Source organism: Dermochelys coriacea, chromosome 22 (assembly GCF_009764565.3).
Source record: "Dermochelys coriacea isolate rDerCor1 chromosome 22, rDerCor1.pri.v4, whole genome shotgun sequence".
Classification (NCBI taxonomy): Eukaryota; Metazoa; Chordata; order Testudines; family Dermochelyidae; genus Dermochelys; species Dermochelys coriacea.
This window is the reverse complement of record NC_050089.1, coordinates 10,767,986-10,781,252: the sequence shown is the minus strand read 5'-3', so window position 1 is coordinate 10,781,252 and position 13,267 is coordinate 10,767,986. Positions and strand designations below refer to the sequence as shown.

The 13,267-nt window shown below is 37.8% G+C and overlaps 1 long non-coding RNA gene across 1 annotated transcript in view; it reads right to left on the bottom strand.

The window, feature by feature from the left end:
• LOC119846837 overlaps positions 1-8,798 on the bottom strand; it is a 59,195-nt gene extending 50,397 nt beyond the window's left edge. The window contains exons 1-2 of the long non-coding RNA XR_006276585.1: positions 5,493-8,798; positions 4,988-5,067 (exon numbers count right to left, since the gene is read on the bottom strand). This is a non-coding gene — a long non-coding RNA (uncharacterized LOC119846837). The remainder of the gene's footprint in view (positions 1-4,987; positions 5,068-5,492) is intronic.
• Positions 8,799-13,267: the final 4,469 nt, after the last annotated feature.

Here is a 13,267-nt window from a genome sequence, read left to right as displayed (position 1 = left end):
TAGTAACCAGGACACAGAAAAGCATTTGAATCTTTAAAATATATATATATATATATATATATATATATATATATATATATATATATATATATTTGCTATTATTTTTCACTCATACAATACAAAACAGGCAATCTAAAATGGGGGGAAAAAATCAGTCTTGCACTGAAGCAGTGTGGTAAATACAGCCAAATTCATACAAAAGTGGAAGTTAAAAAGGAAACCCAGGCCAACTCCTTAATTGAATTTTCACTGAAAGCTAAGAGAAGAAGCCAGTAAGTTTTTATTCTGAGTCTACACAGTTTCTAAGTATTAATGTGTAAAATATGTATATTGCTCTGTTTTTAAATGTTCCTCATTTTTTAAAAAATAATTGTTTACCTTCGTGACTTAAAACATTACAGCTTTTTATATTAAATTATATTGCTGCTTCCACATTTTTTTCTTCCTTTAGCGATTTTGTGCAATTTGCTATATTCCCCCTAAGAATTAAAGAAATAGATAGTACATCTAAACTGAAGTAAAACAAAGTGGAGAAGGGAAAGAATTTCAAAATAAGCTAATTTTATACTGAGAATAATACAGAGGTCCACAGAACAACGCTAGACTACATCCAATGACTTCAGTAGAATCACTCAAGATTTACACTGGCTTTCGGATGAGCAGAATCCGTGTTTCAGAGTAGCTTGCGAATCTATACAGCCAAAAACTACTAAACTATATTGCTCCATACACAACTGTTATGTCATTTTCCAAGGAGGATACAATTTCATCAATGTAAGAATGAATCCGTCTTATTTTAAAAATGAAACAAGTTTTTCTTTTCTGCTTCCTCAGATCGCATTGGAAATACAAACAACCAAAAAATATCCAGACCCACACATAATGCACCCGAGATTTAATTTCTTCAGCTTGATGTCAAATAATTCTCTGTGTCCCATTTTATTCAGGCACAAATGAGCCATTGGTTTTGTACAACCATGAGTACATGTTAATAATAACCAAAGCTGAAAACTGATATGATAATTGCAGAACAAGATTTGCAGCTCTAATTTTATATTTCCTAAAAGGGGGGGAGCGGGGCTAGAGGGAGATGCAAGTAGCAACATTGGACATTTTCAGTTTAAATGCATAAACACCACCATATCCAGGTTTTGTGCATTTGCCATGCAGACACATACCTATAGATACAAGCTTGTGTGGAATATGACCACAAGTTCGGATCTACGGGTTTGTGGCAACGGGCTTTGATCTCTTCCTTTTTTTTTTAAAACTTTTTAAAAAACATTTCTGCAAATGAAATTGCAAAGCTGTTAGTAAATAGCAGTGTTCATAATATTTAACACATTAAAGACACTAATTTATAGGAATAACTATTTCTTTATAGTACTGAAACACTACTTTTGTGACTACCGTTTCTTTCACTGCAATATAACTTCCACACCCTCCTTTTTTAGAGCAGCAAAATACATTATAAATATCACTTGAACCAAAAAAGTAACACTCTGTATTTCCTTCAGATAAGCACTTTGCTAGACAAGATTATTGATGATGTGATACTAAATGACAAACGATAAACATTACTGGTGTGTTGATAACAGCATGGCAAACCAACCTACCACAAAGACTTTTTGCTTGTGTTAGATAGTAATACAGGTGCACTCCAAAATAGATCGGTGAGAGTTTACGTGTGCGGGTGTGTATGTATGTGTGTGTATAAAAAAAAACTTAGTTTTTTTAAGGATCTTCCTAGTTTTCATTCTGGCAGTCTTCCTAAACAGATGGAAAAAACAACTATGCAAAAGAAAAATATGGGTTGCATTAACTTTCAGAGAAGTAATTGTTGGTCTAGATTTTTTTTTAATACAGAACAATTAAAATTTCAACTGTAGCAAATATATTTTCCTTTCACTAAGCAATCTAATAACTTTCCCCAGCTCCCCAGAAAATCTGCCAAATACTAGCTAAATGTCTTTCAAAAGAGATAGAGACAAAAAACATGTGAATGTTTTCTTATTTCTGATAAGATTTGACTTTATCTAGGAGTAAATTTTTGTCATTGCAACAAAAAAATTATCCGGGAAGTTCCAAAGTTTTCACCCCTATGTAATTAATTTGCACTTGAAATCAACGGCATTACACTGAATGTGTGCAATTGGTGGAAATGAGAGGAGAATTAGGCCCTAAGTTATTTGTAACTTATAAATATGAATATTAAACCTACTGAGGTATACTTGCTTGCCTTCTGTCCCCTACTCCCCGCCACCCAAAGTCATAGAAACTTCCCTTTTCTACCTTCCCTTATACTTCAGACAACAGATAAGAATTTGCAAAATTGAGTATTATTCTTTCCGATATGATACGGTCAACTCATGTATAGTAATTGCAATATAGGCATAATTTTAAGTGCTTGTTTCTGTTCTCGTACAGGTTCTGAGAATAAAAAATATTTAATCTCTCCAGCCTGGTAAACAGACACAATTAAATGAATGACAGCTTTCCTTCATGGGTAGTGGTTCATCTTGAATCTCTACTCATCCTCCATCCAGAAGTCTAGATACTAACTAAGCCCAAAATTTGCAAACTGGGTTGCTTAAAGTTAGGCTCCTACATCAATACTTAGGCATCTACTTAAAAGTGGTCAGGTGTTCAAAAATTTTCAGCACCCACAAATCCCACTGAAAGCAGGTGCTGCAGATGTCTAGTATCTTTCAAAATCAGGGCAACTTTTATGGAGGAGCCTAAATATGGATTTAGGAGCCCCCTGCATGAATAGTTATGATGCATCAATGTGTGCAGTGACCCACCAAGGGGGACAGTACATACATTTTATTGAGCTTTGACCAGAGATTACAAATAGTTATATTTTCAGATAAGGGAATTGCAAATTCAGTATGGAAGACCTTACCTTACTATACAAGCACCACCAAAGTGATATATTTTAAGGGAATCTAGGTTAAAATACAGAGTGCCTTCTTTTAGGTTTCAGAGTAGCAGCCGTGTTAGTCTGTATTCGCAAAAAGAAAAGGAGTACTTGTGGCACCTTAGAGACTAACAAATTTATTTGAGCATAAGTTTTCGTGAGCTACAGCTCACTTCATTGGATGCCTTCTAAAAGTCTTCTAAGAGTGCCTTCTAAGAGTCTTTCCCTATAACCATATAATTAGAAGGCGTTATTACAACTGTTGCTACTGACCTGAGAACCTAGTATGACTGCTAAGAATTTTGCTTTATATTTGCAAGTCCCTCCAAGGATGCAATGCAGTAGCCCATAATGAACGCTACTCTCTTTGTACCAGAATTCATCTTGGTTCATCTATCCTGTGCATGGTAGGAATTTAATAACCTTACCGAAAGAGTATATAATGTATGGAAGTGCGTAAATGTTTACTAAAATTCTTGTTTCTTAAACTTCCCTCCTTGAAAGCTAATATTCTCATCTCCCAGTCACTTCTATAATCACTAGCATCCTGACTGGGATTGGGTGGCCCAGACGTACCTCTTGTGATTGACGTGAGCCCTCAATTCTCACTGGTTTCAAGGGCACGCAGCACACCATGGCCCTATGGGCAAGATTTCCATTATAGTTTAGCTCTTATTTGAGCCCTGAAATAAGTGGCCCGATTTTCCAAGAGCTCAGCACCCAGTCGCATTGGGAGCTGCGGGGTGCTAAGCCTTGTTGAAAAACTGACCCTTTATTTAGATGCCTAAATGACCTCACATCTACAGCTCCCGTAACACAATAATGGCTTTATAAAGCAAAAAAGGAAAAGGGATGGGAATGTGAGTAGTTTCAGGGTAAGAATTAATTTTCATGGTTATATTTGTTAAATGTTATAGTAGGTCTTTCTAGAAATGGATCTTTATATGTCAAACTGGCATGGTTAGCTTTCAAGAGGATTCCCACCGTAAATCTTATGGAACTGCTTCTGCACTCCTTTGAGGCTAGAGGAAGGGAGCTTGGTAGATGTACACATTTCATTTTGTGGCATCTATATGCTATAAGTAACAAAGTGTCCAGGTCTAAGCTATCAATTCCTAGTGTTTGTAAAAAACGAACCAAAAAAATCCAAAACCCCCAACCTCACCACACTTTTGAATGTCCCGTGAAGTGAACTTGTAAAAGAAGAAGCAAATGAAAATAAACAAGATACAAAGCAACAAACGTTCTTCTGTACTGAAGTATTGTTTTTTTTTTAAATCTCATTGTACGTCCATCGAATGCATTCGAGGTGCCAGAGGAAAGACTATAGGTTACACAGAAAGGTGAGGTTTGAAAAATTTCCCCTTGTAGATTAATTATGCAGTTGTTAATACCTTGTGGAAACCTCATGAAGAGATAAACACTGGCAGAAAATCCATGATAGACAAATGAATCAATTGTCTTTGTGATACATTTGCATGTAACTTTAGCTTATAAATAATGAACTTCAGCTAGTCTTTTTTATTTTGATTAGCATGTAAGTTTGAAAAGATCATAATATCAACAAACATTACGTTCCAGAAACTAGGGATGACAAAAATAAAAAAGAGATGCCCTTGTCTAGCATTAACCCTTTGAAAAGCTGGCATTTTCCACTCTTTCAGCCAAAGGAATATATAGGGGAATATATACAAATGTATGTATGTATGTCTCCAAAGGCATAACACTGATTTGGGTCTGCATGTGGTTTTCAAGCAAACCATACTGCACAAATGCATTTTCCAAGAAAATTGTCGATCAATGTGGAACATATTGTGTGCCTGTGTAAAAGCTGTTTGCAGCCATTTCATATTTCAATCATAACAATGAGAGAAATCAGAAACAGAAGTCCTAAACAATTCTTCCCCCTCCCTTCCTATTTTAACTGTTGAATATATAGACCTTTAAAAAATCATTTTATTTTTATATAATTTATATCAATCTATTAATAGATTTATATACTTCAAATGCAAAAAAAAAATATTTGGAAAACAGAGTAACTTACAAATCAGATAGAAATGACTTTACCTTAGCAGTGGTACTTCATGTGAATACTTATTGCACATGCGCTGCCATCTTGCTAGGCCCAACTCTTCAACAAACGTATCCTGGAAAACAAAAAACATTTTCAGATATTTTGGTGGCCTTTTTAAATGGTCTGATTCTGCCTTTGTACATTAAGCTCTGTAGTTCTAGTAGCACAGAACTTGACAGAAAGAGATGAGATCCAAAAAAGCAAGATTGATTGTTCAAAATAAAAGGTGATGTCAATGCTATGCCTTTGTGCTATTCGCCCTCAGCATAAAGAGTTAAATATCTGGAAATAAAACACATTTCTTGCAGCACATAAAACAGGATAATTCTAATGCCCTAAAGCAATCAATAAAAATAAAGCAAACACAGAGATTGCGACTGCAAGTACATTCCTGGGTAGCTAGTTACATGCATCAACGTCTTAAACAGATTAGTTATCATGTACTGATCCACATATGATTAAAGTTTGGTAAATCAAATCAAATAAGAGGATCGTTACCTGCATCTGAGTAGATTCATCAAGCAACCATTTTAACTTTTTTGACTCTTTAACACTGTTTCTAGAAATCATTATTTCTCTCTGCCGATGGTATTGGTAAAAGAAGAGAAACCCCTGATTGTGGTGGTTTCGTGGATGCTATTCTTTTTGCACCACAGCACGATTCTTGGCTGCCATTCCAAGCTGCTTTCCCTTGCCAAGTTTTAAGATGCCGGTTTTGCCTTTCATTTTATTGTTCCTTTCCCAATGTTAAAGACTGACTTAAACCCATGCACAGCTGCTAACAGGGGAAAAAAAATTATTTGAATTTTGCACAAGAACACAGCCGGGGAAGGAGCGTGCTGTGATGTAACCAAAATGACACCCACAGAAATATTGCTGATATTTTGGGGGTGCTCCTTCCGCTCCACACCCTGGTGTTCTCCTACAAAACAGCTGGGAACACTAGTTAAAGAACAAGAGACAATAAAATGTCCAGATTTGTGATCCACCCTAGTCATGTAGTGGCTGGGGGTGGGGGGCAAGGGGGATGGGATGCTACTTGTATTTTTTGTCCACTTTCTCGCTCACTCCTATTCTTTCTTTCTCTTTAAGCTTCACTCAAGGTTGGGGTTTTTTTTTTTTAGCCTAACAAAAGAAGGTTCCCCTGTCCCCACCCTTCCGTTGCTTTCGCTGATAGGAGTTTGCTCCTGCCCAAGCATCATGGCCCTTTTTTTTTTTTTTTTTTTTTTTTTCTAATGCAGTGCCACCGTGAACAGACTCAGCATCACAGCGTGGAAGCCACCATCAAAATTCAATGCGGGGCTGCAAATTCGTTCACCGAATGTATTTGTTTATTGTGAGCGGAATTACCCTATTTTTATGGTAGGTTGTATAAACCGAGGACGGCAGCAAACAAAATAACCCCCCCCCAAGGTCTTTTATTTTATTTTATTTTATTTTACTTAATATAGCAACAAAAATAAGAACTTATATTTATGATCAAATACGCTACATGAACCAAAAAATTGCTTTTCATTCTTTTGAAGCTTTAAATAGCCGTGAAAGAAATGGCTCAATGGAACATGCTGAATATATAGTAATCTAGTTATTGAATGATATAATCCTTCCTGTCTGTGTGGGTATATGCATACATACACACATATACAGTAAGAATATAAATAGATCTGGGTATAGACAGACAGATATATTGGAGAAATATACAATGAGTATATATAAAATAGCTCTGTATATAAAGATATTGCTCACCATCAAATAATCTTTCAGGTATCTCTTGAGTTACAGACATATCTACACATAGATGTATTTATACAGTATGTGTATAGCAATCGATAGATAGATACAGGCGGATATTTTACATAGTACTTGGGTGGCAGATAGTTTATATAGTTTGAAAGTTAGATCATGCAAAAATTGACTATTTCCAAATATAAAATTAGAATGTGGAAAAAAAACTCTGCCATAAATAACAGTTATTGGATGGTCTGAGGTGTAAGGGTGATTATTTACAGAAGTGCTAAGTGCAGCATGTACAAATGCCAAATGAAAAAATAAATATACACATTTTTTAAAAGAAAAAAGTGACTGATAACTTAAAGTTCCTATCAAAAGCAACAGAGTTAAACAGAAGCAGTGAAGATTAATGGGAGGGGGGGAAGAAAATGGAAGCTTTGTTCCAAAGTGGAAGTATAAGACACGAAATTTCAAAATCAGATGGCTTGGTCGGTGATTTCTTTCATTTAAATGAATTGATCTGTTGCTAAACTGCTGCTCTGGTGCCAAGAAACCTTTAACTCTTTCGGCTCAAACCCCCTCATGTTTTCTCTTGAGCATGCCACTATTCGATTAGAAAGCGGAAAATAAAAAGAAGGGGGAATAAAAAAAAAGCATAAGAAACCGGGGGATTAAATCCGCGAGCGCATGCAGCACACAAAAGAGCGACAATATGGAGAGCATCCATGTTTCGTTAGAACTTCTACTGTATAAACAATGTGATTCTTGTTCTTACAATGTTGCTAAAACTTGGAAAGGCGACAAAAAGGCCTTCCACCTTCACAATTAAACTTACAGAGAGAATTTAGTGGCAAACCCATCAGAAACGGGGTTTGCAGCAGGAAAAAAAAGAAAAACCACGACAGAATCCTGACCTAGTCCATTATAAACATTCACTTACCGAGAATGCCTTAAGCATTTTCCAACAGAACCCCCTTTTCTATACATGTTCACCTACGTGGAAAAAAAAAGAAGCTGTTTTGGTAAAATTTGGGTCAGAGTTGCTAGTGCTTTTCCGTTTTATTTTGGGTTTGTTTTTCCCACTAAAAAACAAATACAAAAATAAAATAAAAAATAAAATATACTTGTTATAAGTAAAGTTAATTCTGGGGGGGAAAATATATATGTGCAGTATAGAAAAAATCATATATACATATATTTCCCTCCCATTTTCCAAACTCCGCTGCAGTTCCTCTTAAACTGCTGCTTGCTCCAATCTGGTGCCTGCTTAACAACGGAATGACAGGCAACATCTGTTTGTATAGAAGCCAAGATCAAGCCTTCAAAATTTTTCTGGCTTGGTTTCCTTTTTTTTTTTTTTTTTTTTCCCCCTCTATGGAAAGCTTTTCTTAAAAAAAAAAAAAAAAACGCACAGCAAGATTTTGAAAGCAGCTCAAGTGAGGGAGCAACTATTTTCCCTTGAGTTATTTCAAGGTATAGCATTTCTAGGGTAATTCATTCACCCCCCACCTCCCCAAGTCCTGTCTCTTCCTCATGCTATTAACATAGTAACACACAACTTAAAAAAATCCAACATACCTTGATCACTAAAAGGTCACTCCCTCCTATGGGGGGTTTTATTCTTCAGTAGACAACTAAAAAAATGTATTGGGGGCAGAGGAGGGGAGGAATATGAGGGTTGAGAAGACAATTTGTCACAATTTTTTTTTTTTTTTTTTTTTTTTTTTTTTAAAAACCCTGGTCAGAAATACATAGATAAAAAAATCAAATCAAACCCAAATAAGTTTTAGTGTCGGGCTACTGTCAATTCTGTGGCAAATCGGAAGAAAGCACAATAATTCCACATGCTGAGATGTGAACAACTTGAAAGAGACCAACTCTCCAGAAGTCACAATGAAAACTATCAAGGCACCCACTCCTCCCTTCTCCCCGCTCCCAGCACCTTCCCCTAAAAAAAAGAAAAAAAAAAAAGTCATGCCACCAATTTAAATGATTAATTTAACAAAAGGGAAAGGGAAAGAAAAAAATAAGGCTATTTAAAAACTGGAGGAACGTTTTATTCACCGGTGAATTGGGGCAGGCACACACACACACACACACACACACACACACACACACACACACACACACACACACACACACACACACACACACACACACACACACAACATTAAAAAAAATTCAGACAAGTTGCTAAGGAGACTTGTGTAAACTCGGAACACAGGCACATTTCTTGGCCTTTTCCCCTTATATTCCATCTTGTATTCTGATCACGCACCACTGCGACACCACTGCACCAATCCCCTGCATTAATCTTAGCCTTAAACAGGCTGACTGGCAGAGCAAACCGTGTGTATATATCATCTTTCAAATTTAACAAGTTAAAGGCAGAGACGGTGGCGGTAGGTGGGGAGGGGTGGGGGGGCGGGACACTTCGTTCTGAATATAAAAATACAGGATTCGAGCATAGTAAGGGAATTTTAAAGAGGAAGTGTTATATGGGCGTATGTAGAAAGCTGCAAGCTTCCCTTAGCTTTCTTGTGCGTGTGTCTCTCTCTCTCCCACTCCTTATAACAAAATCCCACATCCCCTGGCAGATGTCTGAGGCATCTGAATCCCTGCCAGATCTAACAATGTCGGACCCAGTCTATGCCACCAGACAACCTGCGCCATGAAGTAGCTCATTCTCCCATCTCTGTGAAATCATACAGACATATTAAACCACCCTTTTTCTTTTCTAATGTGCAGATTCATAAACTGCATTTTAAAGAAAATGCATTTTTTATTCTTTTTTATTATTATTAAAGAGAAAACAGTGTTCATAAATAAATAAACAAACAGGGACATTCAGGAATGGGGCACTGAAGGTGACTTTTCTCCTGCCACACAATCCATTCTCCTACCCCTCTGTCACACACTTTAAACAGTAGCCGGCATGTGTTGACATTAGGTTTGGGCGAAATTAACATTTTCTTTCAGTTCCATTCATGCAGCCAATACCTTTTAAATTATTATTTAAAAGATACTACCTTACCAACCTTGTCTCTCTAATATCCTGGGACCGACACAGCTACAACTACACTCCATTTCAATTTAGAACTATTTATTTTATTTTATTTTACTACACATTAACTTCAATTTTGAAATGAAAAGTTTCAAGAACTACCCTATTTCATGTAGAAAATATTGAAAGATGGTGTTTCAACAATTTCAAACCTTCCCCCCCCCCACAATTTTTTTCAAAATAGGAAGTTAGTTGAAACCAACCTTTTCCTGCAAATAGTTTTGGTTTTGACAAATGGACATTTTCCGACAAAAAGTATTTCGTCAAAAAAATCCCAACCAGCTCTACTTTGGATGCAGGGCTTTGGATATGGGACTTTTCACAGGTAGGAGCTCACTTGCTGAAATTATCACTATTGCACTTTTAAAACCTGGAAACGTAAGAGATGAAACATGAGTACGTTTTGGAATGAACTTCTTACAGACAAAGAATGACCACAATTATAATACTTTTACCTGTGTTTGGATCACATGCTTGCAGTGTGCTGAGGATGGCTTAGAGGTCTATGGTTCAGCTTTGAAAAAACCAAGTCTCCCTGCAGGGTGGATTCAGCCCTTCATCATCCTGAGGCAGACAAACAGACCCCCAAGTAGATCACTCTGTGTCTGTGTGACATAGATGGTGATAAACCCAAGAACTCTAAGAATAAGTGTACTTTTCTTTAGGGTTTCCAAGCTGTGACAAGGGACATGTGCTCCCAAGGAGGTGGTCCAATGAGTGAATAGGTTGGAAGATGAGTGTCAAGAGACTTGGCTTCCATTCCTAGTTCTGCTACTAAATGGCTGTCTGATCTTGGTTACTCGTTTAACCTCTTTGAATACGTCTACACTGAAATGAAAGATCTGTGTTACGGCTGTGGCTGGTCCAGGTCAGCTGGCTTGGGCTGTGGGAATAAAAATTGCTGTGTGGACATCTAGATTCATGCTGGTGCCTAGGCTCTGGGACCCTCCCCCTCATAGGGGCCCCAGAGCTTGGGCTCCAGCCCAGACCCGAACACCTACAAAGCCATTTTACAGCCCCACAACCCAAGCCCCATGATCCTGAACCCTCTGACCTGGGGAGGCACGGGTGTTTAATTACTGTGTAGATGTATCCTCTGTGCCTCCTTTTCCCCACCCATAAAACATGAATAATATTACTTACTTACCTTTGTTAAGCGCAATGAGCTCTATGAATAAGAATTACTCTCTTTCACCCTCCATAAAAATAGGTAGCATCTACTCTCAGTCTGACTGCAGGGGCACACACAAGGACTCCACCGCTTGTGAGCTCCGACTGAGGGCTGAGTCCCCTGCTTCACTCACTCTCTTATACCTGGGCTTCGTCCGCAGGCTCAGAATGTGCCCCCATTGACACTAACAAATTGGATCACTCCTGTAAATTTCAGTTAGAGCAAGCACTAAACTGGATCTGAGACAGCGATGAGTGAACGTCAAAAGGTTCAGAGGTTTGGCTCCCTTTGGCTAAAACATCTAAAAAAAAAAAAGTTCTAAAGCTTCACTGACCATGTTTGTTTTGTGAATCTTGTGAGAGATCAGGAGAATCTGGTCTCAGCATTTTGATATTTCTATTTCCTGTTTTAATGGGAAGTCTAGAAGTTGGATGATTTTGCATTTATTTTTTTAAATTACTGAACTTCAAAAATGTCTGAGTCCAATCTAATTCAAGCAACAGACACAGGTTCAAGGCAGGTGTTATTTCCTTCAGACCAGATTTCTCCACCTTAACTTTTAGGGTTATATTAAATTGTCATGCACATTTCCTACTTTTGAAATGTGATGAACTGACCACTAGGGAGAACTTTTGGAGTTTACCCAAAGAAACAAACAACCTGGGTAGCAGCATTTTTACTCTGCTAATGCGTCTCAACCTGAATCACAAAGGACCTTAGGAAAAGACGGCAGTTAAGGTTCCATGTACAGTTAATCAGTGGCCTCAGTGCCCATAAGGGAGCCAGTGGTGAAGGTGGTTTCTATAATGTGTTGGACACTTGTCTACTAGAACAGATAGACTGGGATTATCATTGTTCCACTCATGCACTGTAACACTAAAAGCCTTCAGCTAGTAATGCCTTTCAGTCAGCCTCTTCCAAACTGACCAGTGCCATAACCCCTTGTTCTGAAGACCCCACAGCCACCTCCTCCCTCCACAAATCAGTGAATGCAGCAAAGGTGTAATTCAGAGTCTGTGGATTTCAATGTGATTTGGATCAGGACCCAGAAACAGGCACTGTCTGCATATTGACAGAATATTTTAACCCCTATAATAAAATTTAATATTTTAACTAAAGATATTTATCTTTAGTGACCTCAACGTTTAGTTTCGTTTGTTAACTGCATGATCTTCACCCAGTTCACAAGGGAGATTTACTAGTAACAGTATTCCAGCAGTGCCTAGAGGCCTAAATTACATAAGAGACCCAACATAGTCGGCAGTTAAACACAGACACATTGAATTCTGGGTCCCTTTTGTGTTATATTTTCAAAAGGTTCTAGTGACTTTTAATCCATGGTGTGCTTGAACCAAGACCATGTTTTCATTTTGGTTGTGAGCTAAGCCAGAACTTTTAAAAGCCACTCTATGCATTCTCAAGGCCTCAAAACATCTGTTTCTACCCAGATAGAGGAAAGCAGATGTTTAAGACTTCCTTTTATAGGACCTAGTGAAAGGTATATCATTATATTAATGTTATTCTTTGCAGTCACACATACATTTTATCATCATTACATGTATCATTAGCAACATATTTGAACTGTGTAATTTGAAGATGAGGAGATAAAACCCTTGCAGGGGGTCTGAGGGTAACCTCCCCCTGGGCAAAGTTTTTGGATACTACCTGCCATTCGGTGCAAGCTGGTGCATTCCAACAGCAGAAACAGAGACACATATATTAGTCATGGATGCAAACCATCTCTGCTGCTGGATGGCTTTTAAGTATCCAACTGGGGAGGATGAACCCTCATTAGAGGCAGGGAAATGCCCCCCCACACACATTCCCAGCATTGTATTTAAGGGCTGATTATCTAGAAAAGCTGTAAAATGTGGTCCCTCTGCCCCCACCAGAAATAACATATAATCCATTACCTGTGTTCTAAAATGGATTTGAAAGCAAGAAAACTTTGAATGATTCCATACAAGCTGACATCCAAGTATTGGTGTCTGAGACTATCAAGTTTTAGCACATGCTCTCTTAATGGGATGCAGTAATATTGTGTAAGAAGTTACCTGGCGTCTCAACCAGAACAGTCTGACAAGAGGGGAGGTGCTGACTGGCTCAAGGATTCGTGTAATGTGATGTGGATAGAGCCTGCGTCACTTTCTCTGAGCGTGCCTCCTGTTTTGCTATTCCTCTACAGTAACACATTGCTTTGATGCTGCTAACTCCTCAGAGTAACGTAATTTTTTTTCCTACCGTGTCCATCACCAAAGTACCTAAGTGATGAACAGGCAAATCAGAGCTGCACAGATGTAACTGATC